The 25,841-nt window shown below is 43.8% G+C and overlaps 1 pseudogene; it reads left to right on the forward strand.

The window, feature by feature from the left end:
- Nucleotides 1-25,841, forward strand: part of LOC139396215 (carboxy-terminal domain RNA polymerase II polypeptide A small phosphatase 1-like) — a 44,741-nt pseudogene that overhangs the window by 3,483 nt on the left and 15,417 nt on the right.

Genomic DNA, 25,841 nt, shown 5'->3' on the forward strand with positions numbered 1-25,841 from the left:
ATATTCCTAATATTGAGTTGCACCCCCTTTTTCCCTCAGATCAGCCTCAATTCATTGGGCATGGACTCTACAAGGTGTTGAAAGCATTCCACAGGGATGTTGACTCCAATGCTTCCCATAGTTGTGTCAAGTTGGCTGGATGTCCTTTTGGTTGTGCATTATTCTTGATACATTCGGGAATACTGTTGAGCGTAAAAAACCCAGCAGCGTTACAGTTCTTGACACAATCAAACCGGTGTGCCTGGCACCTACTACCATACCCCGTTCAAAGGCACTTAAATATTTTGTCTTGCCCATTCACACTCTGAATGGTACACACACAGCCAATGTCTCAATTGGGTCAAGGCTTAACAATCTTTCTTTAACCTGTCTCTTCCCCTTCATCTACACTTATTGAAGTGGATTTAACAAGTGACATCTGACATGTACGCTAACAGTCATTATAGTGAGTCTGTTCCTACACCCTCTTGTGGATCATTTGAGCTCTGGGTGCACCAAGGGCTGCATGGCTGCCTCTCTGTGTTCACTTTGTTGTGAAATACAATCTAGATAGAGGTGGCGTATACTCCAAGATGGCTCTAAATGTGCCTTCTCTCGTCTTCTATTGGTTTACTTCCTCTTGGCTAAAGGTTGTGTGGCTATGGCTGTATTCCAGGAGAGAGGGGCCAAGCTAGAGGAAAGGGGGTTCTTGCTGGGCCCTGTCACTTCACACAACTTTTAACCAAGTGTGAAGACGTCTCAGATAGTGGTGTGATCTGTAAACCTTGCAGAAAATCAAATACAGGCACCTTTAAAACTACGGGCACACTTGATAAAGATGAGCAAAAAGACTATATAAAATAAATTATACAAATACTGAGCTATAGAACTCACAAAAGAAACAGAAACCACTGGTTCGATCAGCCATTCCTATGGACAAAATGAATGGAGAAAGAAAAGCGTTTGGGATAAACATTGAAAATAAATTCTGAGGTTAACACAGGCTTAGGAGATCTTATATATTTTGTGCTATGAGATTATATTAGTCACTTAACATGACCTTAAGGAATTATAAAGCCTTTGTGTGCTTTTTTTATTATAGAAATGCTTAACAAATCACAAAATATTACGTAAACTGATGAAGATTATCTCATAGAACAAGATATCCTAAGCCTGTGTTTACGACAGACCTTATTTTCGATGTTTATAAAAAAAACCTACACCATAGGATTTGTCCGACGAAACATGGGGGAGTTAGTGCCTACAAAAAGACGCCAGTACTATTGCTCTCTATTGCATACTCAAAAAATGGGAAAATTAATATAAATCAAATAAAAATCTAAAATCTTTTGAGAAAGTTGGCAGAATCACACATTCGCTATACAATGTAACAACTCGTATTCGGAAGAATGGGGGACATTTTTTTATATTTTAATTTAACCTTTATTTTACTAGGCAAGTCAGTTAAGAACAAATTCTTATTTACAATGACAGCCTACCTGGGAACAGTGAGTTAACTGCCTTGTTCAGGGACAGAATGACAGATTTTTACCTTGTCTGCTCGGGGATTCAATCCAGCAAACTTTCGGTTACTGGCCCAACGCTCTAACCCAATAGTAGGCTCCCAGCTGCCCCTCAAACCACTGGACTACCTGCAGAGATCGTGAGACAAAACAACCCGGGCAAAGGACTACTAAGAACAAAGAGAAAAAGGGGAAGGAAAGACAGTGGTTGAGGAGGAATAAAACAAAGATTCACGCTTCCTGCTCTCCAATGTCCAATCACTTAAGGGATTTTGTACACTCATATGTTTACATCCCTGTTACTGAGCATTTCTCCTTTGCCAAGATAATCCATCCACCTGATAGGTGTGGCGTATCAAGAAGCTCATTAAACAGCATGATTATTACACAGGTGCAGCTTGTGTTGGGGACAATAAAAGGCAACTCTAAAATGTGCAGTTTTGTCACACAACACAATGCCACAGATGTCTCAAGTTTTGAGGGACCATACAATTGGCATGCTGACTGCAGGAATGTCCACCAGAGCTGTTGCCAGATAATTTAATGTGCATTTATCTACCATAAGCCACCACCAACATCATTTTAGAGAATTTATTAGTATGTCCAACCGGCCTCACAATCGCAGCTCAGGACCTTCACATCTGGCTTCTTCGCCTGCGGGATAGTCTGACACCAGGCACCTGGACAGCTGATGAAACTGAGGAGCATTTATGTCTGTAATAAAGCCCTTATGTGGGTAAAAACTCATTCTGATTGGCTGGGCCTGGCTCCCCCAGAGGGCATATGCCCTCCCAAACCCACCCATGGCTGCACCCCTGCCCAGTCATGTGAAATCTATAGATTAGGGCCTAATGAATTTACTTCAATGGACTGATTTCCTTTATATGAACTGTAACTCAGAAAGATAGTTGAAATTGTTGCATGTTGTGTTTATATTTTTGTTCAGTATATATGAATACAGCGAGGCCTGTGTGATGACCTTTTCCAAAACTTGGCTGTCGGAGGCTGTGCCCGACTCTGAAGTCACCGCTGACGGATTCACTATTACCCGTATGGACAGAGACAGTGAGGCTACTGTTAATGAGCATGGAGGGGAGTCTGTGTGCTGATCAATGACCGATGGTGTAAAACTACAATTGTCATGAGAGAAAAAAATGCCCTCTTGATATAGATTGATATAGATGTACTGTCCGTGTCACTGTGCCCGTTCTACCTCCCCTGTGAATTACTCCACCTTTTTCTTACAGTTGTTTATATCCATCCAAGAGCCAACATTGTCAATGCAGTTGGTCAAACATGATCTCCGACCAACTTAGTTACTCAAAAAGGAGGTGGTGGAAAAGCAAATACAGGCGTGGGACAATGACTGTATTGCTAAATATCAAGGATGCTTTGATTGTGCTACCTGGAGTGTATTTGAAGAATCCTCAGCTGATCTGAACCGAGATGACGGCTGTAATATCTGTGATATCTGCCTATATTGAATGTGTTAGCCTCCGGGGATCCACTGAAACTGAACAAGTTCTTCACCCGCTTTGAAGCAGGTGGCGCACACGGTCCCCCGGCCTGTCAAGAGGAGGACGTCATGGCAACCAACAGTGCGCTTGTCATCAATGAGGAAGTCATACAACGAGCACAAAAAGAGCCCAGTGCCTGATAAATTAAGTGTTCATGTCCTGAAACACTGTTCCACTCAGCTAAGCGGTGTCTTCTGCTCTTTTCCAGCAGTCCCTGGATACATTGAATTTACAATCTTTGTGGAAAAAATGTATTGTCCCTGTCCCAAAAACTTCTCATCCGTCTGCACCAAATGACTACAGACCTGTCGCTCTTACCTCTCTCTTGATTAAATCTCTTGAAAAGATCATTAAGGCCTATATAATCAACACCACCGAACACTATCCACTATCGGCATATCTATTTTTTATGGCCATCGAAATGTCAGCTATTAAAATCAGATCCAACGATAGTATCAAGGGCCTAGAAATCAAGGGTTTAAAAACGATGGTGTCATTGTATGATGATGATTCATGTTTTCTTTTAAATCCACAATTTGGGTCCCTCAACTGCCTCATAGATGATCTAGATAATTTTTCTAACCTCTCTGGATTACAAAAAAATATAATAATTGTACTATGTTACATGTTGGATCACAGAAAAATACAACTTTTACCATATAGTTTACAAATAAAATGGTCTGATGGTGAAGTGGACTTGCTCGGTATTCATATCCGGAAATAAATAAATGATCTCACTCCAATAAATGTTAATAGAAAGCCATGAAAAGGAAAATACCTGTCTATTTGTGGAAAAATTACCCTGATTAACTCTTTAGTCATATCCCAGTTTACCTATTTGCTTGTGGCCTTGCCTACATCTAGCGACTTGTTTTTTTAATTAAATGAGCAAAAAATATTCAATTTTAATTAAAATGATTAAATATTAAAACATTAGACCTCTCACTAAAGGCTTCAGTCATTTAAAAGTTACATTTAAATCCAAACAGGTTCTCTAGCAGATTAGTAGGAATGTCTCATCACATGTTCAATAATGTACCTTTTCCCTTCATTCAGATTACAACCTCCCACTTTAGGTTATTTGAAAATTAAATGCTTTCCAAAATATATTTTTTTTTAACAAGCCATAGAAAGTTGGTTGCAATTTCAGTTTAATCCACCAGAAAAGACAGAACAAATATTACAATAAATATTATGGTTAACAAAATGAAAATGAATAACAAAATATAGATTTTGGGAAAACATGCTTAAAAAAGGTATAATATTATATCATATATATTCTATTATACCAGTCATAAATGGGACTGGTGGTGTTATATCACACATGCAGCTAACATAAATACAGTGCCTTGCAAAAGTATTCGGCCCCCTTGAACTTTGCGACCTTTTGCCACATTTCAGGCTTCAAACATAAAGATATAAAACTGTATTTTTTTGTGAAGAATCAACAACAAGTGGGACACAATCATGAAGTGGAACGACATTTATTGGATATTTCAAACTTTTTTAACAAATCAAAAACTGAAAAATTGGGCGTGCAAAATTATTCAGCCCCCTTAAGTGAATACTTTGTAGCGCCACCTTTTGCTGCGATTACAGCTGTAAGTCGCTTGGGGTATGTCTCTATCAGTTTTGCACATCGAGAGACTGAATTTTTTTCCCATTCCTCCTTGCAAAACAGCTCGAGCTCAGTGAGGTTGGATGGAGAGCATTTGTGAACAGCAGTTTTCAGTTCTTTCCACAGATTCTCGATTGGATTCAGGTCTGGACTTTGACTTGGCCATTCTAACACCTGGATATGTTTATTTTTGAACCATTCCATTGTAGATTTTGCTTTATGTTTTGGATCATTGTCTTGTTGGAAGACAAATCTCCGTCCCAGTCTCAGGTCTTTTGCAGACTCCATCAGGTTTTCTTCCAGAATGGTCCTGTATTTGGCTTCATCCATCTTCCCATCAATTTGAACCATCTTCCCTGTCCCTGCTGAAGAAAAGCAGGCCCAAACCATGATGCTGCCACCACCATGTTTGACAGTGGGGATGGTGTGTTCAGCTGTGTTGCTTTTACGCCAAACAAAACGTTTTGCATTGTTGCCAAAAAGTTCCATTTTGGTTTCATCTGACCAGAGCACCTTCTTCCACATGTTTGGTGTGTCTCCCAGGTGGCTTGTGGCAAACTTTAAACAACACTTTTTATGGATATCTTTAAGAAATGGCTTTCTTCTTGCCACTCTTCCATGAAGGCCAGATTTGTGCAATATACGATTGATTGTTGTCCTATGGACAGAGTCTCCCACCTCAGCTGTAGATCTCTGCAGTTCATCCAGAGTGATCATGGGCCTCTTGGCTGCATCTCTGATCAGTCTTCTCCTTGTATGAGCTGAAAGTTTAGAGGGACGGCCAGGTCTTGGTAGATTTGCAGTGGTCTGATACTCCTTCCATTTCAATATTATCGCTTGCACAGTTCTCCTTGGGATGTTTAAAGCTTGGGAAATCTTTTTGTATCCAAATCCGGCTTTAAACTTCTTCACAACAGTATCTCGGACCTGCCTGGTGTGTTCCTTGTTCTTCATGATGCTCTCTGCGCTTTTAACGGACCTCTGAGACTATCACAGTGCAGGTGCATTTATACGGAGACTTGATTACACACAGGTGGATTGTATTTATCATCATTAGTCATTTAGGTCAACATTGGATCATTCAGAGATCCTCACTGAACTTCTGGAGAGAGTTTGCTGCACTGAAAGTAAAGGGGCTGAATAATTTTGCACGCCCAATTTTTCAGTTTTTGATTTGTTAAAAAAGTTTGAAATATCCAATAAATGTCGTTCCACTTCATGATTGTGTCCCACTTGTTGTTGATTCTTCACAAAAAATACAGTTTTATATCTTTATGTTTGAAGCCTGAAATGTGGCAAAAGGTCGCAAAGTTCAAGGGGGCCGAATACTTTCGCAAGGCACTGTAGCTTGGTATTATTGATTTCATGCAGTCTTTTTTGCTAATCTATATCAAGGGAGGCAATAATTTTGGAGGTGACTAAGTTGTAGAGATGTGTATTGAAAATACAAAAATATCTAATTTAAGTATTCACACTTCTGAGTCAATACTTTGTAGAAGCACATTGGCAATGATTACAGCTGTGAGTCTTTATGGGTAAGTCTCTAAGAGCTTTCCACACCTGGATTGTGCAACATTTGCCCATTTATTATTTTCTAAATTCTTCAACCTCTGTCAAATTGGTTGTTGATCGTTACTAGACAACCATTTTCAGGTATTTCCATAGATGTTTAAGTTGATTTCAGTCTAAACTGGAACTAGGCCACTCAGGAACATTCACTGTCTTCTTTGTAAGCAACTCAGGTGTAGATTTGGCCTTGTGTTTTAGGTTATTGTTCTGCTGAAAGGTGAATTAATCTCCCGAGTGTCTGGTGGAAAACAGACTGAACCACGTTTCTCCCAGTGACTCAACCAAGGTTTGCTTCTAGGATTTTGCCTGTGCTTAGCTCCATTACATTTTTTTATCATGAAATAGTCCCCTGTTCTTAACAATTACAAATATTTTTTGGGGGGGCAGTATAACTTTAGTGCCTTGTTGCAAACAGGATGCATGTTTTGGAATATTTTTATTCAGTGTGTCAACTAGGTTAGTATCGTGGCGTAACTACAATGTTGTTGATCCATCTTCAATTTTCTCCTAACACAGCCTTTAAACTCTGTAACTGTTTTAAAATCACCATTGGCCTCATGGTGAAATCCCGGAGTTGTTTCTTTCCTCTCCGGCAACTGAGTTAGGAAGGGCACCTTCATTTTTGTAGTGACTGGGTGTAATGATACACCATCCAAAGTGTAATTAATAACTTCACCATGCTCAATGGGATATTCAATGTCTGTTTTTTTCTACCCATCTGCATTGGAAAACCTCCCTGGTCTTTGTGGTTGAATCTATGTTTGAAATTCACTGCTTGACTGTGGAACCTAACAGATCATTGTTAGGTTGATAATTGATAATTGTGTGTGTGGGGTACAGAGATGAGGTTGTCATTCAAAAATCATGTTAAACACTATTATTGCACACAGAGTGAGTCAATGCAACTTATTATGTGACTTGTTAAGCTAAGTTTTACTCCTGAACTTATTTAGGCTTGCCATAACGATGTGGTTTCGAAAAACATAATTCCAATTTGACATTATGGGGGTATTGACCAATTCAAAAAAATTATAATTCAGGCATTCAATTGATCAAATCAAATCAAATTTATTTATATAGCCCTTCGTACATCAGCTGATATCTCAAAGTGCTGTACAGAAACCCAGCCTAAAACCCCAAACAGCAAGCAATGCAGGTGTAGAAGCACGGCATTAAAAGGTCATCGGGTGTTAATACTTTCTGACGTCACTGTAATGCACCTCAACATAGGTTTTACCCCAACTCAGGTCTAATGACACTGAAGCTGCCATCCCGTGCTCCAGATTGCGTGAAAAAAAGGGTCGGACTCTAACAGTGTATCTTGTGTTGAGGCGATAAAGTCAGACTCGGAGTGGGCCTATCTCTGTCTGGATTGAAATAGAAGCAGAGGCATGCCTGAAAGAGACCCTAGATAAGCCACTTTTAACTCAGTAGGCTAAAACTTGCTGACCTGGCCCTCGTACCACTCCCCCCTTGTAAAAGCTGTAACCTCATTATCAGTGGCTTAGCCTCCTGAGAGACTGGGTGTAAGCAATGGAATAGAGGGGTCGCACTGTACAGTATGCAGGGGTGCCGTATGGAGGGGGGGGGGGGTAGAACGATTCTAAGGGCCTGTGACTGAAACAATATTAGAATATTAGGTAAACATTTTTCAACATTAAAGTAATAAACTATCATCAATAATATTTTATTGACAACTTTCAAAGATAATTCGTAAAAATCCAAATAACTTCACAGATCTTCATTGTAAAGGGTTTAAACACTGTTTCCCATGCTTGTTCAATAAACCATAAACAATTAATGAACATGCACCTGTGAAACGGTCGTTAAGACACTAACAGCTTACAGACGGTAGGCAATTAAGGTCACAGTTATGAAAACTTAGGACACTAAAGAGGCTTTTCTACTGACTCTGAAAAACACCAAAAGAAAGATGCCCAGGTCCCTGCACTTCTGCGTGAACGTGCCTTAAGCATGCTGCAAGGAGGCATGAGGACTGCCGATGTGGCCAGGGCAATAAATTGCAATGTCCATACTGTGAGATGCCTGAGACAGGATGGACAGCTGATCGTCCTCGCAGTGGCAGACCACGTGTAACAACACCTGCACAGGATCGGTACATCTGAACATCACACCTGTGGGACAGGTACAGGATGGCAACAACAGCTGCCTGAGTTACATCAGGAATGCACAATTCATCCATCATGGCTCAGACTGTCCGCAATAGGCTGAGAGAGGCTGGACTGAGGGCTTGTAGCCCTGTTGTAAGGCAGGTCCTCACTAGACATCACCGGCAACAACGTTGCCTATGGGCACAAACCCACACAAAGCTTGCTGAAAATAACTGCAGTTGACAGTAAGATGACGTTTCTTTTTTTGCTGAGTCTACTAATAAAACAAATGGTTTCTTTTCTTGTTTCTGCAGAGCTGTCTCCCCATCCCCATACCCCTGAACCAGCCCTACTCCCAACTGAAGAAGGATGTGAGCAGCATTGTGTTGAATGACATATCAGTTGGCATAATTGCAGGTACTGCAATGCATTGGGGACAGGAATGTGATTCTCCAGTCACTTGACACAGAGGTAGCCAATATCAGAGCATTAAAGGAAGATATGAAGGCTCTTAGAGATGGATGGGAGTCTCTCCTGTCTAAGGCAACACTGATTGCTACGCAACTGGATATTGTATTTAATTTAGCAAGGAACACAGCCTCCAGAGGAAAGGAAAGGAAGAAATTCCATGATGAAACCTCTCAATAGGAGACAGCTCAGGACAGTTCAGCAACGGTGGGTGTTTCAGAACACAGTCTTTTTACTGCTATGGACAACATCATAAGTGACTTGGACACTAGGTTCCACACCACTGCAAAAATTATAGAATAATTTTCTGCTGTTCTGAAAGTTGGGCAGATTAGTGAGGATAAAGTCCCTTCAGTGTGCCAACCACTGATCATTAAGTATTCCAGAGATCTTACACCTGAGCTTCAAAATTAAGTAAGATACCTGAACACTGTATATGCTGCCACTTTTCCCCCTAAGTTGTCCCCTCTTGGTCCCCTGAATGCAATTTGAAAGATGCAGCTGCAAAGCATTTTTGGAGAAGTGTGTATTGCTTTACGTATATTTTGCACACTGCCTGTGACTGTTGCTGGTGGCGAGAGAGCTTTCAGTGAGCTAAAACTGATCAACTATTGGAGGTCCCCTATGTCCCAGGACAGGCTTTGCAGTCTTGCCATGCTGTCCATTGAAAGTCAGTTAGCTAGAAAGCTGGACTTTAAAGACTTGATGACTTTGCTAGCAAGAAGGCTCTGCGCTGGGCCCTTGGTGAGTAAGGCAGAGCAAGGGCCAGTGATAACTGTTAAATGGCATGGCTATGGATATTGGATCACTACACACATGATGCCCACAGGCTGACTGAGACTGAGAACAAGATATATCTCAAAGTAATGGCTGGATTGCCATAAAATGTGTTGTGCACAGTCAAGACGCCAAGTGAAAGAAACCTATTGATTTGTTGACCACTTGACCTTTCCTCTAGTGCCACCATCAGGCCTTTTCATGTCGATTTCCATTTTGTTTTCCATTTTTCATTTCCACTTTTACATCTGCTTATTTTCTAGTCGGTATGTATATTTTGTTCAAAAATCCGCTGCTGATTTTATTATTTTGTTTGTTATATCATTCTATAGATGATAAGGTTAATTTAATTGAAGAGGTTAATGTATATTTAAGTTATGTTTATTTATGCATTAATGTTAAGAGAATTTTACATTCAAGAATTGTACCATTAAAATTAAATTTAGACTGTAAAAGATGGCCTTTAGCACTTTTCTTATAGAGGGTATCAGTCTTCCATCAAATAATGAATTCCGCTGCATGCATGTCTGCACAGTGTTATATTTTCACAGCTCACTGTCAGTAAATATCGTACAGTAAATATTGGACTACAAGAGAGTTGCAAGCCTGCAAAGGTAGTTATTTAAAGCTTTGATTGGGTCGATTGGGTTCTGGAGGTGTGTGGTTACAGCAATTGCACATGGTTTGTGTGGCCTGTGGTGGTGGGGCCCAATGTGATACATTTTCATGGGGCCCAAAATCCCTGGCGGCGCCCCTGACAGTATGTGTCAAGTTCCAGCCTCAAGTTCATATAACTGCAATATCTGAAGGGTCTCTGTTTTTCTTTAATGAACTGAACCACTAATTTAGTGGTTAAATAATACGTATTTATTTATTATGGTACTACTGACCAATTTAAATACATTTTAGCTGCACCGGGTAAACACAAAGCCTAGCCATTTCTTCCCGACTGCTATACCAACACAAAAAGGTTTTGTTTTGCCCTTCCGTTTATGGCCTGGAGTGAGTGTGCGCTAGGCTATATATACAAAGAATCCCATCATTAACCACTGTCAGCAGCTGCTCGTGGTGTGCTATTTAAAGTGCTCTAATGTGTAATATCAGAAGAGCTAACATGGAAGGCAGCATGATGTTTCTTCCCACCCATGCGTTCACCTGCCCTGTTCCTTCACATGTTTTCTCACAAACCTCATGACTTGTAAAGCCTCTAGCAAGTATGCAGGTGTATTCCCATGTGGCTCAGTCCAGTTTCAGCTCCAATTGAAAGACGTCTTCAACAGTCCTCAGTTCAACATGAATTGGTGTGTGAAGTGGGTCGGTGAAATGTGATCAGTCTGCCATTGAACAAAGTAATATGGTGTTTGTTTTTTTAATTACTTTGGGTCAGTTCATTTTTTTTGCCGTTATGAAATGGGTGTGATTTGAAGTTGAAGCTGACCTAATTCATAGAAATCACAGAACATTGTTCTCTCAGGAGCCCCTTGGAAACAAGATGATTTTAAAAATGATTTTATCTACCAAATGATTAAACATACTTATAAATAAATAGATAATAATGTAGTTTGCTGGTTGTTGTGCGGTGACAATCTGTTCTATTAACAGAGCTGTGAAAAACAAACAACTGGCTTCATGAGATGGTGGCAATAATTACAGTATGAAATATAATGCATGCCGTGCATACAGTATAAATGTCACGCCCTGACCTTAGAGAGACTTATTTCTCTGTTTTCAGTTAGGTCAGGGTGTGATAAGGGTGGGCATTCTAGGTTTTCTATTTCTTCATTGTTTTTACCATGTGTGGTTCCCAATCAGAGGCAGCTGTTTATCGTTGTCTCTTATTGGGGATCATATACACGTTGGTATTTTCAGTTTGGGTTTTGTGGGGAGTTATTTTCTGTTTAGCTGTTTTGTTGCCTGACAGAACAGTGCGCTTTCGTTTTTCTACTTTGTTATTTTGTTGCGGTGTTCAGTTTTATTAAAAATCATGAACGCCTACCACGATGCACCTTGGTCTCCTTCTTCAACCCATGAGAGTTGTTACAGAACTCACCACCACAAAAAGGCCAAGCAGCGTGGTCAGGAGGAATGGACGTGGGAGGACATCCTGAATGGTAAAGGATCCTGGACGTGGGAGGAGATCCTGGCTGGGAAGGCGGAGGCAGACGGAGGCAGCAAGGAGGGAGCAACTATACAAGGGGTCATGTCTAGCACGGAAGCCCGAGAGGCAGGACGGATGGTGCCGGCTCAGCGCTCCTGGCCTCCAGTGTATCTCTTCGGCCCAGGATATCTTGCTCCGGCTCTGCGCACTGTGTCTCCGGTGCGTCTGCACAGCCCAGTGCGTCCTGTGCTAGCACCTTGCATTTGCCAGGCGAAAGTAACCATCCAGCCAGGACGGGTTGTGCCAGCTCTAAACTTGAGACCGCCAGTGCTACTCCACGGCCCAGTGTATCCGGTCCCTGCTCCACGCACCAGGCTTCCAGTGCATCTCCCCAGTCCGGTGAGACCTGTTCCGGTTCCACGTACCAAGCCTCCAGTATGTCTCCCCAGCCTGGTAAGCCCTGTGGCAGCTCCACACACCAGTCTTCCAGTACGTCTCCTCAGTCCAGTGAGACCTCCTCCGGCTCCACGCATGAAGCATCCAGTGATAATCCTTGGCACGAAGCCTCCAGTCATGATGCATGGCACGAAGCCTCAAGTGATGATCCATGGCACGAAGCCTCCAGTGATGATCCATGGCACAAAGCCTCCAGTGATGATCCATGGCACGAAGCCTCCAGTGATGATCCATGGCACGAAGCCTCCAGTGATGATCCATGGCACGAAGCCTCCAGTGATGATCCATGGCACGAAGCCTCCAGTGATGATCCATGGCACGAAGCCTCCAGACATGATCCATGGCACGAAGCCTCTAGTGATGATCCATGGCACGAAGCCTCTAGTGAGGATCCATGTAACGAAGCTTCCAGTGATGATCCCATGGCACGTAGCCTCCAGTGATGATCCATGGCACGGTGCCTGCAGTGAGGATCCAGGGAAAGGAGCCTGCAGCGACGGTCCCCAGTCCGGAGCCTGCAGCGACGGTCCCCAGTCCGGAGCCTGCAGCGACGGTCCCAAGTCAAGAGCTTGCAACGACAATCTACGGTCCGGGGGTCGCGGCGATGATCCCTATACCGGAGGCGCCACCGAAGTGGGGGGAGCCGGAAGCGGAGCGGGGTCTGTGTCCCGCACCAGAGCCCCCACCGAGAGTAGATGCCCACCTTGACCCTCCCCTATAGGTTCAGGTTTGCGGTTGGAGTCCGCACCTTTGGGGGTGGGGGGAGGGGATACTGTCACGCCCTGACCTTAGAGAGCCTTTTATTTCACTGTTTTTGGTTAGGTCAGGGTGTGATTAGGGTGGGCACTCTAAATGTTCTATTTCTTTGTTGTTTTTGCCATGTGTGGTACCCAACAGAGGCAGCTGTCTATTGTTTTCTCTGGGGATCATATATACGTTGGTATTTTCAGATCAGATTTTGTGTGGAGTTATTTTCTGTTTTGTTGCCTGACAGAACTGTGCGCTTTCGTTTTTCTACTTCGTTATTTTGTTGCAGTGTTGCAGTTTTTTGTTGCGGTGTTGCAGTTGCAGTTTTATTAAAAATCATGAACGCCTACAACGCTGCACCTTGGTCTCCTTCTTCAACCCACGAGAGTTGTTACAATACCACGACAATTGTGAGCTGCAATATTAAATATAAACTCTACATAGATTTTTCTATCTGATTTTCATGACTACATCACAGTGGCTATCGGTCGGATGAGTCTTAATGTACAATAGTGATTTTTTTTTTGTTATCTTAAGCTCTTAAATGTAGTCAGTAGGGTGGATGAATACATACAAAAGAAAATAGACACATTTCAGACATTACTTACTGTATATTTATGTTTCTTGTAAGATTATTTTTTTTAAATTGGGGCTGAAAGATTCCACCCGATGATTCAAAATCGTAGGAAATCAGCTGTAATTCAAACTAAGCATAGAAAATGTAAACTAATGAAAAGATAAGGGTGTGGAAATTAATACTGTTTTTTTAACTGCTTGTCATAACGATCAACATGACTATCCCCTTAACTTATTTATTTGAAATATTATTTCTTATACACTACTTGTGTGATTCATTTGACAGATTTATTTTGTTAGGCAAAACTAAAGTTACAGGAACTAACTATTTCCATAACTGAGGTGGGCATCTGACTTTGTTACGTAAGCCATGGCTATAACTTTCTGCCACCAATTGTGAAACAACCACTCTGAGGTAACATAAGGACAGCTGAATACTATCTGAATGCTTTCTCTTTTAGATACCCCTGCCCATGTCGTTTCCTCGAAGAAGCCCCGCAATCGTGGCATTTTGAAAGTCTCTTCTGCTGCCTCTGTCACAAAGAAACAGAGCAAATCCCAGTCAACAACAATGCCCCCTTATTGGTGGAAGAAAATGGGACCATTTCAAAAGTAAGCTGTCTTCGTCCTTACATCCCTCTCTCCCTCTTGCCCTTGCTTGTGATATCACCTATCTCTCCCTCACTCTCTCTATGGTCATTTAAGCATCTTGTGGTCAACATGATTGAGAGCCACTTGATCAGTACACATGTTTTCTTTGCACAATGTCCTTTCATGTTCTCTGGTCAATACATTTTTGCAGTTCTGCCTTAAAAGTAAATATTTTACTGCCTATAAATCAAAAAATATATAAAATTAAATCAGCACAGACTGTAACGCATTATCAGACCAGTCATTCTTTGTCTGTGTTAAGGTGAATCACTTTACAGCAGGGGATGGGCAACTTTGATGGGGGTGGGAGATCAAAAATTGTTAAATATTTTTGCGGCCCCCTTCTTGACGGTGGAGAGAAAAATTCCCATTTTTAGAGTTGATTTCCTGGGACACACTTTATTTGGAAAGTCTGGATTGGATAGTCCGGATTTTTCCATATGTAGATGTAGATCATCATACTACCAACAAACTATATGTTGATAAGCAACTGCTTGCTAAGGTTACAGGGATAGGGTTAGGTTTAAAACAGGGATGGGCAACTGCAAGGCCCTCGGATCAATCCCCCCGTCCACCCCCCCCCCCCTAAAAAATATACATTTTTGAATTTAGTCGGGGTCTCAACTTCCTGTTTCAAATTAGAATAGTAGAACACACAAGGTACAATTTGGAAATTTGGTTGTGCATCAGCAGTTTATTTCTTGTTACTCAATTAGCCCATGTCAACATTTTGATTGGTAAGTTAGTCTAGTTGATTGGTAAGTTAGCCAGTAATCTAAACTTGTAGTGATCGAATTACCACCCGGCGGGCCCTCATTGATTTTGTTTGTCAGTCTCACTCAGATATCATATTAAAAACTGCAAACATTTCTCTCTACCCTATGGCAAAATGTGTAGAATTTCACATATTTTGTGGTAAAACAGCTAATTTCCCTCTCCGACCCCATGGCCAAATTAGTAGAATTGCATGAAATTAGTTGTAGAAATTTCTACATCTTCTCACCGCCCCATGGCAAAATGTGTAGAATTGCATGAAATTTGTCATACAAATGCTAAATCTTCTTTCCGTCCCATAGCAAAATGTGTAGAATTGCATTGTCGCCAGTTGCCCATCCCTGCTTTAAAGCATTCCCTGCTGAACAGGAAATGATAAAAGGCAATTCCATTTTTTGGGCAGATGACAAAGCCGCCCATGACTTTATGTGAACACTTAACAAACAACATGGCAGTTAACTTGCTACGATTAGGTAACTTGCTACGATTAGATTAGGTGATCAAGACGCATCTCGGGTGTCAGTTTCAGATTTATGCCTTACTTCAGCTTTTTACAGTGATTTGATATTCCAGGAGTTATTTGTCACGTCTCTTGAAGCCCCAAAATAAATTGCTAGGTCTCATGGAGAGGGGGCCATGTGCTAGTCTCAGTGTGGTTGTGACCTGTCAAGTCAATGTGTACTCTGCTGCTGGTGTCTCAGGCGGGCTGTGGACTGTGAATACCCCCAGCAGTTCAAGCCACCATTACCAAAGGAGCAGTCTGTGAGATGCCAGCCCTCTGGACTGTGTCGCTTCCCTAGAGAAAACAAGTCTCTCTCTCTATGCTTGGAAAAGTGCAAAACCTCTGAACACTACAAACCTATTCGAGAACGTCAGCTCCCTTTGTGCCTGAAAAGGTACTCTGATCAAAGCAAATCTTTTTACACATTTCCCAAAAGCAAGCATGCCTGCTGAACACTGCGAGGTGTCTGAACTAATTGAAACCATGGAATCAAGTGAGCCTTCTGCACAATCTGCTGAACCCTGCATCATTTCTGACAAAATAAATAACTCTTTGGACTATACTGGACACCAGAAGGTCAATGGACAAATGGATCCCACTGTGCAGATTGTCGATCATTACAGCATGAATGGAGAACATGCAGAAGAGAGCAAAACCTTTGTGCATTATAATGGAAATTCTGGGGGGTATGAGCAATGCATCAACAAGCCTTGTGAGGACTATCCTGTTCTCCACAAGCACACTAATCAGTATAAGTCTTCTGAGTTAAGCAAATCATTTGAAGAATGTTCTCAAAATTGTGAGTGCTTTGACTTCAGCAAGTCCTCTGAGCACTATGCTAATGACTGTCTAGCTTCTGTATTTAGCCAACACTGTGAACATTTCACAGAATGCTTCCAGTCATCTGAACAATGCAAGTCTCCTGATCAACACTGTAAGTCCTTTGAGTCAAGCGAACGTGCTGAGAACTCTGAGTTTTTAGCACAATGTAAGATATCTGACTTCATACCTGACATCTCTGAATCCAATGAATCAAAAATATCATTTGAGCACTATGCTGGAATTTGTGAGTATTCAGAAAAATACAATCATATTGATGACCCAACAGAATATAATGAGACTACAAAGCCAATTGATGAGGATTTAAAGCCCTCTCAGCCAACATTTCAACAAATTGAAATCTGTGGCCTTTTTGACTCTGAGTTTTGCATAATATTAGAACCTATACATTCTTCAGATTTGAACATGCCTTCTCAACACTATGCTGAACAAGATTCTCCCAATGAAAGTATACATGTCTCTGAAGTTCATGAACCTTCTGAGCAAACTCTGCTTGCTGAACAAAGCAATCATCAATCTGTTGACTATGATATGCCCTCTGGGCACTGTGAACTGCAAAACACTTTCTATGAGCAAAGAGAGACAAGTGTACAGTGTGAACTCTCTGAGCGATGTAATTATTGTGAGAGCTATCCTTGTCAACATAAAAGCACAAATGACAAATGCTATGAGCCTAGCAGTTCATTTTATTATGAGGAAGACAAGTCTTCTGAGTGCTCATCCATTGAAACAAGGTCTTTTGAATCTTTGATTTACGACAGTATAAATTTAGACCCATTAACTGATTCAGCTGAATTCTATGAAGCGTTGGTGGAAGAAGGAGCACAGGACAAATCCAGTTCAGATATATGGGAATCATTTGATAATTGTACAGTTGTGGTAGAATGTGAGGAAAGCAATGCTGATGAAGACAAACCTCACTCGGATGCAGTCGATGGATTCTTTGACTTATTTGATAAAGAGGATACTTACACTTTTGCCCAAAGGCAACCTTATACCTCCTGTTTTGAAGGGGGAGGGGTGCATGAGTTGTTTTTTGAACAACGCAAAACTCATGTGTCCATTATGAATGAGGAAGAAACACAAATGCCCTGTGCCAAAAAAGGGCTTGAAGTTTTTAGTCAAGAAGTGGAGGAAGTTGATGAATCTTATGATGCTTGTGCTGATGATGGACATTTTAATGTAGACTGTGCTGATGATGAGACATCCGCCTCTGGATCCTTTGCAGATGAGGAATCATGTGAATCTTGTTTTGAAGAAGCCACAGCTTATGAAGTTGAGTTTTATGAAGCTTTTGTAGCAGAAGACAATGCTATTGAGGCTGAGGCCTATGAGCCCTTTGTTGAGGATGAGGAACTTTGCATTGCTGAAAATGAAGCTGGTGACGCTCAGGCCAATGGACCCTTAGTTGATGAGGACAACACGTACGACGAACACAGTGCAGAGGAAGCATCTCATGGATCCTCTTCTGACGTGTCTTCTGTTGAAGATGATGAAGCATCTGAGGGCCAAAATGATCAAACTTATGAACCATGCTTTGAAGAAGAGGAAACTTGTGATGAAGAATACCAGACAATATGCGTCGCAGAAGACGAATTATACAAACAATATGCTGAAGACAAAGCTTATGGATCCTATGGGCCGTGTGATAAAGATTGCAATGCATATGGCAGTGAACATACACAATTCTCTACCGAAGGAGAAGATAATGCAGTATGCACTGAGGCCTGTGAACCAAGTGCTGAAGAGCACCATGAATATCAAAGTGAAGCCAATGAATCTAATGTTAATCAAGAAGCTAATGGATTCTGTACTGAAGAAGACTCTCATGATCAGTGTAATGAAGAAATGGATTATGACAGCACTCCTGAGACACATTTGAAAGATGAAGTCTGCTCTGAAGAGAGAAAGAATGGTGCTCCATGTGCTGAGGAGAGTGAATCCCCTGAATCATTTGAGGTTATAACCAAAGACACCGCATTATGCACTGAAGGAAGCAAACCAGCTATGCCTGATGGTATTGAATTCAATGGGGATCAAACGGATTCCTCCACAACCTCTTCCGAAGAGATAGATGAGCGAAGCAAGTCATCTGAATTGTGTGAGCAGCTAAACACACCATATCTGTCTCAGAACTGGGAAGAACACAATGGTGTCTCCGAGCATTTCCAACACCCAGAGTCAGAGGACCTTTCAGAGCAGTTGTCTGAGAAAACAAGCCTCCCTCTTGATGGTGCTGAACTTAGTAAAGACTCCATAGACAGCGAGCCACTTGCACATCACGCCGAACAAACAGAGCCCTCTGAACAAAGTGAGCTGGATGAGAAAATGCAGTTGCATGAATTTTTTAAGATTGTGGCCTCTGAACAAATAAGTGAGGAGTCTGAGGAGGAGCTGAGTGACGATGAGTCCTTTGAGTCCTGTGAATGCGAGTACTGCGTCCCGCATAGAGAACAGGTATTACAAGGTCTTTGCATCGTGCTTGAAATACGCTGGAATCGCTGTGAAACGCACTTAACTTGATCAACGCTCCGCTTTCAAATTTCAGAAGTGTGGAATATGAACGTTTCGCATGGAGTGACAACAAACTGAAATTTACCAGAGAAAATAGTGAAATGTGTTTGTCTAAGTATTAGGCCTATTTTTTAACAGAACTAAAATAGAGGAGGATATGGCTGCACATAAGATTCTTATTGCTTTGCACAGCAGATGATATTTCTGTCAAACTATAAAGATACGATCTACTCTCCTCCTGACCTGGTTATTTACTCTGCTGGGGCAAAGAAATTTGAATTGCACAGTGTTTATATGATGCTTATTTGGTCATCACATTTCCTCTTGCTAGTAGAGTCGGTTTCACAGTGTTGCTGCCTTGCTATGTTGTTGTCTTAGGTCTCTCTTTATGTAGTGTTGTCTCTCTTGTCGTGATGTGTGTTTTGTCCTATATTCATATTTTATTTATATTTTATTAATCCCAGCCTCCGTCTCCACAGGAGGCCTTTTGCTTTTTGGTAAACCGTCATTGTAAATAATAATTTGTTATATAAATGTTATATAAAAATAAAATAAAAATGGACCACTTGATAAGGGAATGGTTAGCTCATAGTCAGTCCACAGACCCATGACAGTCCATAGTCACATTGATATTTACTTTTCCATCTGAACACCAGCTGTTGGGAAATAGCTTTCTTATGCCCCCTTATGGGCATGCTCTTCTATAATTAAATTATCTCAAACTCACAAGCAAACGTTTTACCAGTGTGTTTTCTCACTACAAATTCATGAGGTAATGTTATTAATCATCAGTTCATCATAATTCATGACCCACACACACACACACTATTTAATGTGTTTTGGCATCATGCCACAGTGTTGTCTTGATTAGCACAAACATATAAAAATAATCCAATTTGCATCAATGAATATGATGGCATCATTTGGCTGTTCATTGACCTAATGTCTAACTATTTGTTTTCAGGTCCCGGCAAAACCTCTGCTACCTCAAATCAAGTCAAAAGACTCAGGGAAGATCTGTGTGGTGATTGATTTGGATGAAACATTAGTGCACAGTTCATTCAAGGTAAGCTGACGTGAACCCGCTCTTTGAGGACAAACGCTAACAGAGAATTCCTGATTGATTTCCACTCTCTCTTTTATACTAATTAGTAAAGCGCTCTGAATAGAATGTGGACAAAAACAAACAATACCTCACAAAGATGGGGTGCAATGAACTGAACTAAATAGTGTGTAAATGACATACAGGTGTGTGAACAGGTGATGAGAATTCAGGTGATTGGGATCTGGAGAGTGAGCTGCGTTCAGGGGATGTGAGTTTGAGAGTGTGAGTTGGAAGCAGACGTTAGAGTGATCAGATTTATTTGGAATGTTAATTGATGTTAATTAATGTTTATTTTTGTAATCAACCGCAGTTACCATTAAACTCGCTTCTAGCGAGTATTCTTATCTATGCTACTCGGTATATCCACAATTGGCTGCATAATGGGTATAATGTGCTCTTCCCTACGACAGGTGGTCTTGGCCATCTAATCAGTCTGTCCCAAAGAATGTCACAAGATAGGCCACAGGTTTAAACTGTCAATGAAAGTGGCAGCATTTTATTGAAGGCGAGTCACAAGGTGTAGTGTGTTTTTAATAGGATTGATTGTCCAAAAAGGTAACGAACGGAGGGGTACGTATAGTAAATGAAAGATGTTTATTCTCAGAGATATATATTTCATGTACTATTCTCTGAGAGGTATACAGTTTGTCCTGTGTCTCTGTGTTTTATTTACGAGTGACTTCAGATTGGCATCAACCCTGTGCTCACTGACAAGGATGTCTGGGTGGCTACTACGGTCATGTTAGTGGTGGAATCACTGACATATGTTAAATGGATTTGAAATGATTTTGCTATCTATGCATGTGAACCAATTATCATGGGGTAGCTAGTGATGTGAACACGTCTGGTGTGCTGGAAGATCTTCCACAGTGCAAAAGAAAGTGTCTCTCCAAAATTAGCTGGCATCAAATTCTGACTTGGTGTCAGATGTGGGATGCAGTCAAAAATTGTCAAGTAAAACCTTGAAAGCATTCGAACTAGTCACATATGTATTTAAGAAAACCCATGCATATACAGTGCCTTCAGAAAGTGTTCATACCCCTTGACTTATTCCACATTTTGTTGTCTTACATCCTGAATTCAAAATTGATTAAAAATATGTTTTTCTCTCACACATCGACACACAGTAATGCCCCATATTGCCAGTGAAAACATGTTTCTAGACATTTGATGACAGCTTTGCACACTCTTGGCATTCTCTCAACCAGCTTCACTTGGAATGTTTTCCCAACAGTCTTGAAGGAGTTCCCACATATGCTGAGCACTTGTTGGCTGCTTTTCCTTCACTCTGCGGTCCAACTTATCTCCTTCCAACTCAATTGGGTTGAGGTAGGGTGATTGTGGATGCCAGGTCACCTGATGCAGCACTCTGTCACTCTCCTTCTTGGTGAAATAGCCCTTGCACAGCCTGGAAGTGTGTTGGGTTATTGTCCTGTTGAAAAACAAATGATAGTCCCACTAAGCGCAAACCAGATGGGATGGTATATTGCTGCAGAATTCTGTGGTAGTGTAAGGGGTGTGTAACTGGTGGCAGGGAAGTCAGACGCAGGAGAGCAGAACTAGGTAATAGCCGGAGCAGTTTAATTCCAAAACCAACGACATCAAGAAAATAACAAATGGGGTACAAAAACCGACGCGCACCAGTCAACATGTGCACTTATATCTCTCCTCCGGACCATACCCCTCCCAGTCCACGAGGTACTGAAGGCCCCTCGCCCAACGCCTCAAATCCAGTATGGGATTAACAGAGTACGCCAGGGCCCCCTCGATGTCCAGAGGGAGGGAACCTCCCGCACCTCAGACTCCTGGACCGGGCCAACCACCACCAGCCAGAGGAGAGACACATGGAATGAGGGGTTAATACGGTAATCGGGGGGAAGCTGTAACCTGTAACCTCACCTCGTTCAGTCTCCTCAGGACTTTAAATGGCCCCACAAACCGCGGACCCAGCTTCCGGCAGGGCAGGCGGAGCGGCAGGTTCGGGTCGAGAGCCAAACCCGGTCACCCGGTGCGAACACCGGGGCCTCACTGTGGTGACGGTCTACGCCGGCTTTCTGGCGCCAGAACCGGCTGATACCCCAGTACGCACTGGAAGGGGGAGAGGTTAGTGAAGGAGTGACGGAGCGAGTACTGGGCCACTTCCTGGTTTACTCTCTCCACTTGTCCGTTACTCTCGTGGTGAAAACCTGAGGTAAGGTTGATCGAGACCCCCTAACGTTCCATGAACGCCCTCCAGACCCTAGAAGTGAATTGGGGATCCTGATCAGATACTATGTCCTCAGGCACCCCGGAGTGCCGGAAGACGTGTGTAAACAAGGCCTCCGCAGTCTGTAGGGCCGTAGGGAGACCGGGCACCGGGAGGAAACGGCAGGACCCAGAGAAACAATCCACAACAAACAGGATCGTGGTGTTTCCCTGTGATGGGGGGACATGGGTCAGGAAATTGATCGACAGGTGTGACAATGGACGCTGTGAAACGGGTAAGGGATGTAGCTTACCTCTGGGCAGGTGCCTAGGAGCTTTATACTTGGTGCACACCAAGCAGGAGGAAACATAAACTCTCACGTCCTTAGCCAAGTGGGCCACCAGTACTTCCCACTCAGACAGCACACCGTCTGACCGATGCCTGGATGACCAGAGGAGGGTGATGTGTGGGCCCAATAGATCAGCCGGTCACGAAACATACAGACATACAGACACCCAGCGGGACACTGGAGGGGAGCGGGTTCTGCACGCAACGCCTGCTCAATGTCCGTGTCCAGCTCCCACACTACCGGCGCCACCAGGCAGGAGGCCAGGAGTATGGTGGTGGGATCCATGGGCCGCCCCTCTGTGTCATACACCTGGGACAGTGCATCTGCCTTCACGTTCTGGGAACCTGGTCTGTAAGAAAGGGTGAAAACAAAACAGGTGAAAAACATGGCCCACCTTGCCTGGTGAGGGTTCAGTCTCCTCGCCGCCCGGATATACTCCAGATTGCGGTGGTCAGTCCAGATGAGAAAAGGATGTTTAGCCCCCTCAAGCCAATGTCTCCACACCTTCAAAGCCTTGATGACAGCTAACAGCTCCCGGTCCCCCACGTCATTGTTTCGCTCCGCCGGGCTGAGCTTCCTCGAAAGGAAGGCACAGGGGCAGAGCTGCGGTGGCGTACCTGAGCGCTGAGAGAGCATGGGTCCTATCCCAGCCTCGGACGCGTCCAACTCCACTATGAATGCCAAAGAGGGATCTGGATTGGCCAGCACGTGAGTCGAGGTAAACAGAGCCCTCAGGTGACCAAAGGCCCTGTCCGCCTCAGCCGACCACTGCAAACATACCGGTCCCCCCTTCAGCAGTGAGGTAATGGGAGCCGCTACCTGACCAAAACACCGGATCAACCTCCGGTAGTAATTGGCAAACCCTAGAAACCGCTGCACCTCTTTTACAGTGTAGAGAGTCGGCCAATTACGCAGGGCTGAGATGCGGTCACTCTCCATCTCCACCCCTGAGGTGGAAATGCGGTACCCTAGGAAGGAGATGGACTGTTGGAAGAACAGACATTTCTCTGCCTTGGCGTAAAGGTCATACTCCAACAGTCGACCAAGCAACCTTGCGCACCAGGGACACATGCTCGGCGCGTGTAGCGGAGTATATCAGAATGTCATCAATATACACCACTACACCCTGCCCGTGCAGGTCCCTGAAAATCTTGTCTACAACGGCTTGGAAGACTGATGGAGCATTCATCAACCCGTACAGCATGACGAGGTACTCATAATGCCCTGAGGTCATACTGAAAGCCATCTTCCACTCGTCTCCCTCCAAGATACGCACCAGGTTGTAAGCACTCCTGAGACCAAGTTTGGTGAAGAAGCTCGCCCCATGCATTGACTCAATCGCCGTGGCGATAAGAGGTAGTGGGTAACTGTACCTCACAGTTATCTGATTAAGGCCTCGATAGTCAATACACGGGTGCAGACCTCCCTCCTTCTTCACAAAAAAGAAACTCGAGGAGGTGGGGGAAGTGGAGGACCGAATGTAGCCCTGACGCAGGGATTCAGAGACATATGTTTCCATAGCCACCGTCTCCGCCTGTGACAGAGGATACACGTGACTCCTGGGAAGTGCACCGTCGTTGGGGTGGTAATTGAGTCGCCTTCTTTTTGGAGAAAGTGAGAGCCGAATCGGCATATTCGGGGGGGAATGCGCACGGTAGAGACCTGGTCTGGACTTTCCACCATAGTAGCACCTACGGAAACTCCTAAACACCTCTCCGAGCACTCTCGCGACCACCTCGACAGCCCTCCATTGCCATGAAACAGTGGGGTTATGACAAGCTAACCAGGGTAGGCCTAGCACCATGGGAAACGCAGGAGAGTCAATGAGAAAGAGACTGATTCTCTCCATGTAACCCCCCCCCTGCATCACCATGCCCAAAGGAGCAGTGGCCTAATCAACCCTGGCTAATTCCAGACACAAACCTGACCCTAATGGTTGACTATCTAAGGTGTGAACTGGGAATGGCATAGCTACAGGAACGATGGGGATCCCTAAACTATGGGCAAATGATCTGTCAATAAAATTCCCAGCCGCGCCTGAATCGACGAACACCTTATGCTGGGAATGCGGGAAAGTAACATACAAAAACATGTGTGCAACAGAGGGCTCTGGGTGAGAATGGGGCCTTCTCACCTGGGGTGACGCCAGAGTGCCCTGCCTGTTGCCTCGACCCCCCAGAGGAACCAACCCGGCAACGATCGGCAGTGTGGCCTCTGCGGCCACAGATGGTGCTGGTCTCCCTGAGGGCAGCACCTCCCAACTCCATGGGCATCGGAGCAGTGTTGCTGGGTTGCCGATCTGGATGTCCGCGGGTAGCCAGCAGGTTATCCAGCTGAATGGACAGGTCCACCAGCTGGTCGAAGATGAGGGTGGTGTCCCTGCAGGCAAACTCTCGACGGATGTCCTCGCGCAAACTGCAGCGATAGTGGTCGATCAGGGCCCTGTCGTTCCATCCCGCTCCGGAGGCCAGGGTCCGAAAGTCCAAAGCAAACTCCTGTGCACTCCTCGTCCCCTGCCGCAGGTGGAAAAGACGTTCACCCACCGCTCTGCCCTCGGGTGGATGGGCGAAGACCGCCCGGAAACGACGGGTGAACTCCTCAACGTGGTCCAGCACCGCATCTCCTTCCACCCACACGGCGTTGGCCCACTCCAGGGCTTTCCCCGAGAGGCATGAGACGAGGGCGGACACCCTCTCACAGCCCGAAGGAGCCGGGTGGACGGTTGCCAGGTATAACTCCAACTGCAACAGGAAACCCTGGCAGCGGGTAGCCACCCCATCGTACTCCCCGGGGAGGGTGACGCGAATCCCACTGGAACTGGGTGCAGAGGGAGTGAGTAGTGGAGGCCCCTGTTGTGCTGGTGGAGGTGCTGGATGAACTCTCCGTCTCTCCCAGCGGTCCATAGTTGGACGACGTGGTCCATGGCGGTGTCGAGATGGTGGAGCATCGCTGTGTGTTCCTGGACGCTCTCCTCGATCTCCATACCAGGGGCATCTGCTCCTGCTGACTCCATATTCAGGGGTGTGGTATTCTGTAAGGGCTGCGTAACTGGTGGCAGGGAAGTCAGACGCAGGACTAGGTAATAGCCGGAGCAGTTTAATTTCAAAACCAACAGCATCAAGTAAATAACAACTTGGGTACAAAACCCAACATGCACCAGTCAACATGTGCACAAGCACCCCAAACAATACCATACAAAGACATGGGGGGAACAGAGAGTTAAATACACAACACGTAATGCGGGAATGAAAACAAGGTGTGTGGGAAAACAAGACAAAACAAATGGAAAATGAAAAATGGATCGGCGATGGCTAGAAGACCGGTGACGTCGACCCCCGAACACCGCCGGAACAAGGAGAGGAACCGACTTCAGCAGAAGTCGTGACAGGTAGCCATGCTGGTTAAGTGTGCCTTGAATTCTAAATAAATCACTGACAGTGTCACAAGCAATGCACCCACACACCATCACACCTTCTCCTCCA

Source organism: Oncorhynchus clarkii, chromosome 3, assembly GCF_045791955.1.
Source record: "Oncorhynchus clarkii lewisi isolate Uvic-CL-2024 chromosome 3, UVic_Ocla_1.0, whole genome shotgun sequence".
NCBI lineage: Eukaryota > Metazoa > Chordata > Actinopteri > Salmoniformes > Salmonidae > Oncorhynchus > Oncorhynchus clarkii.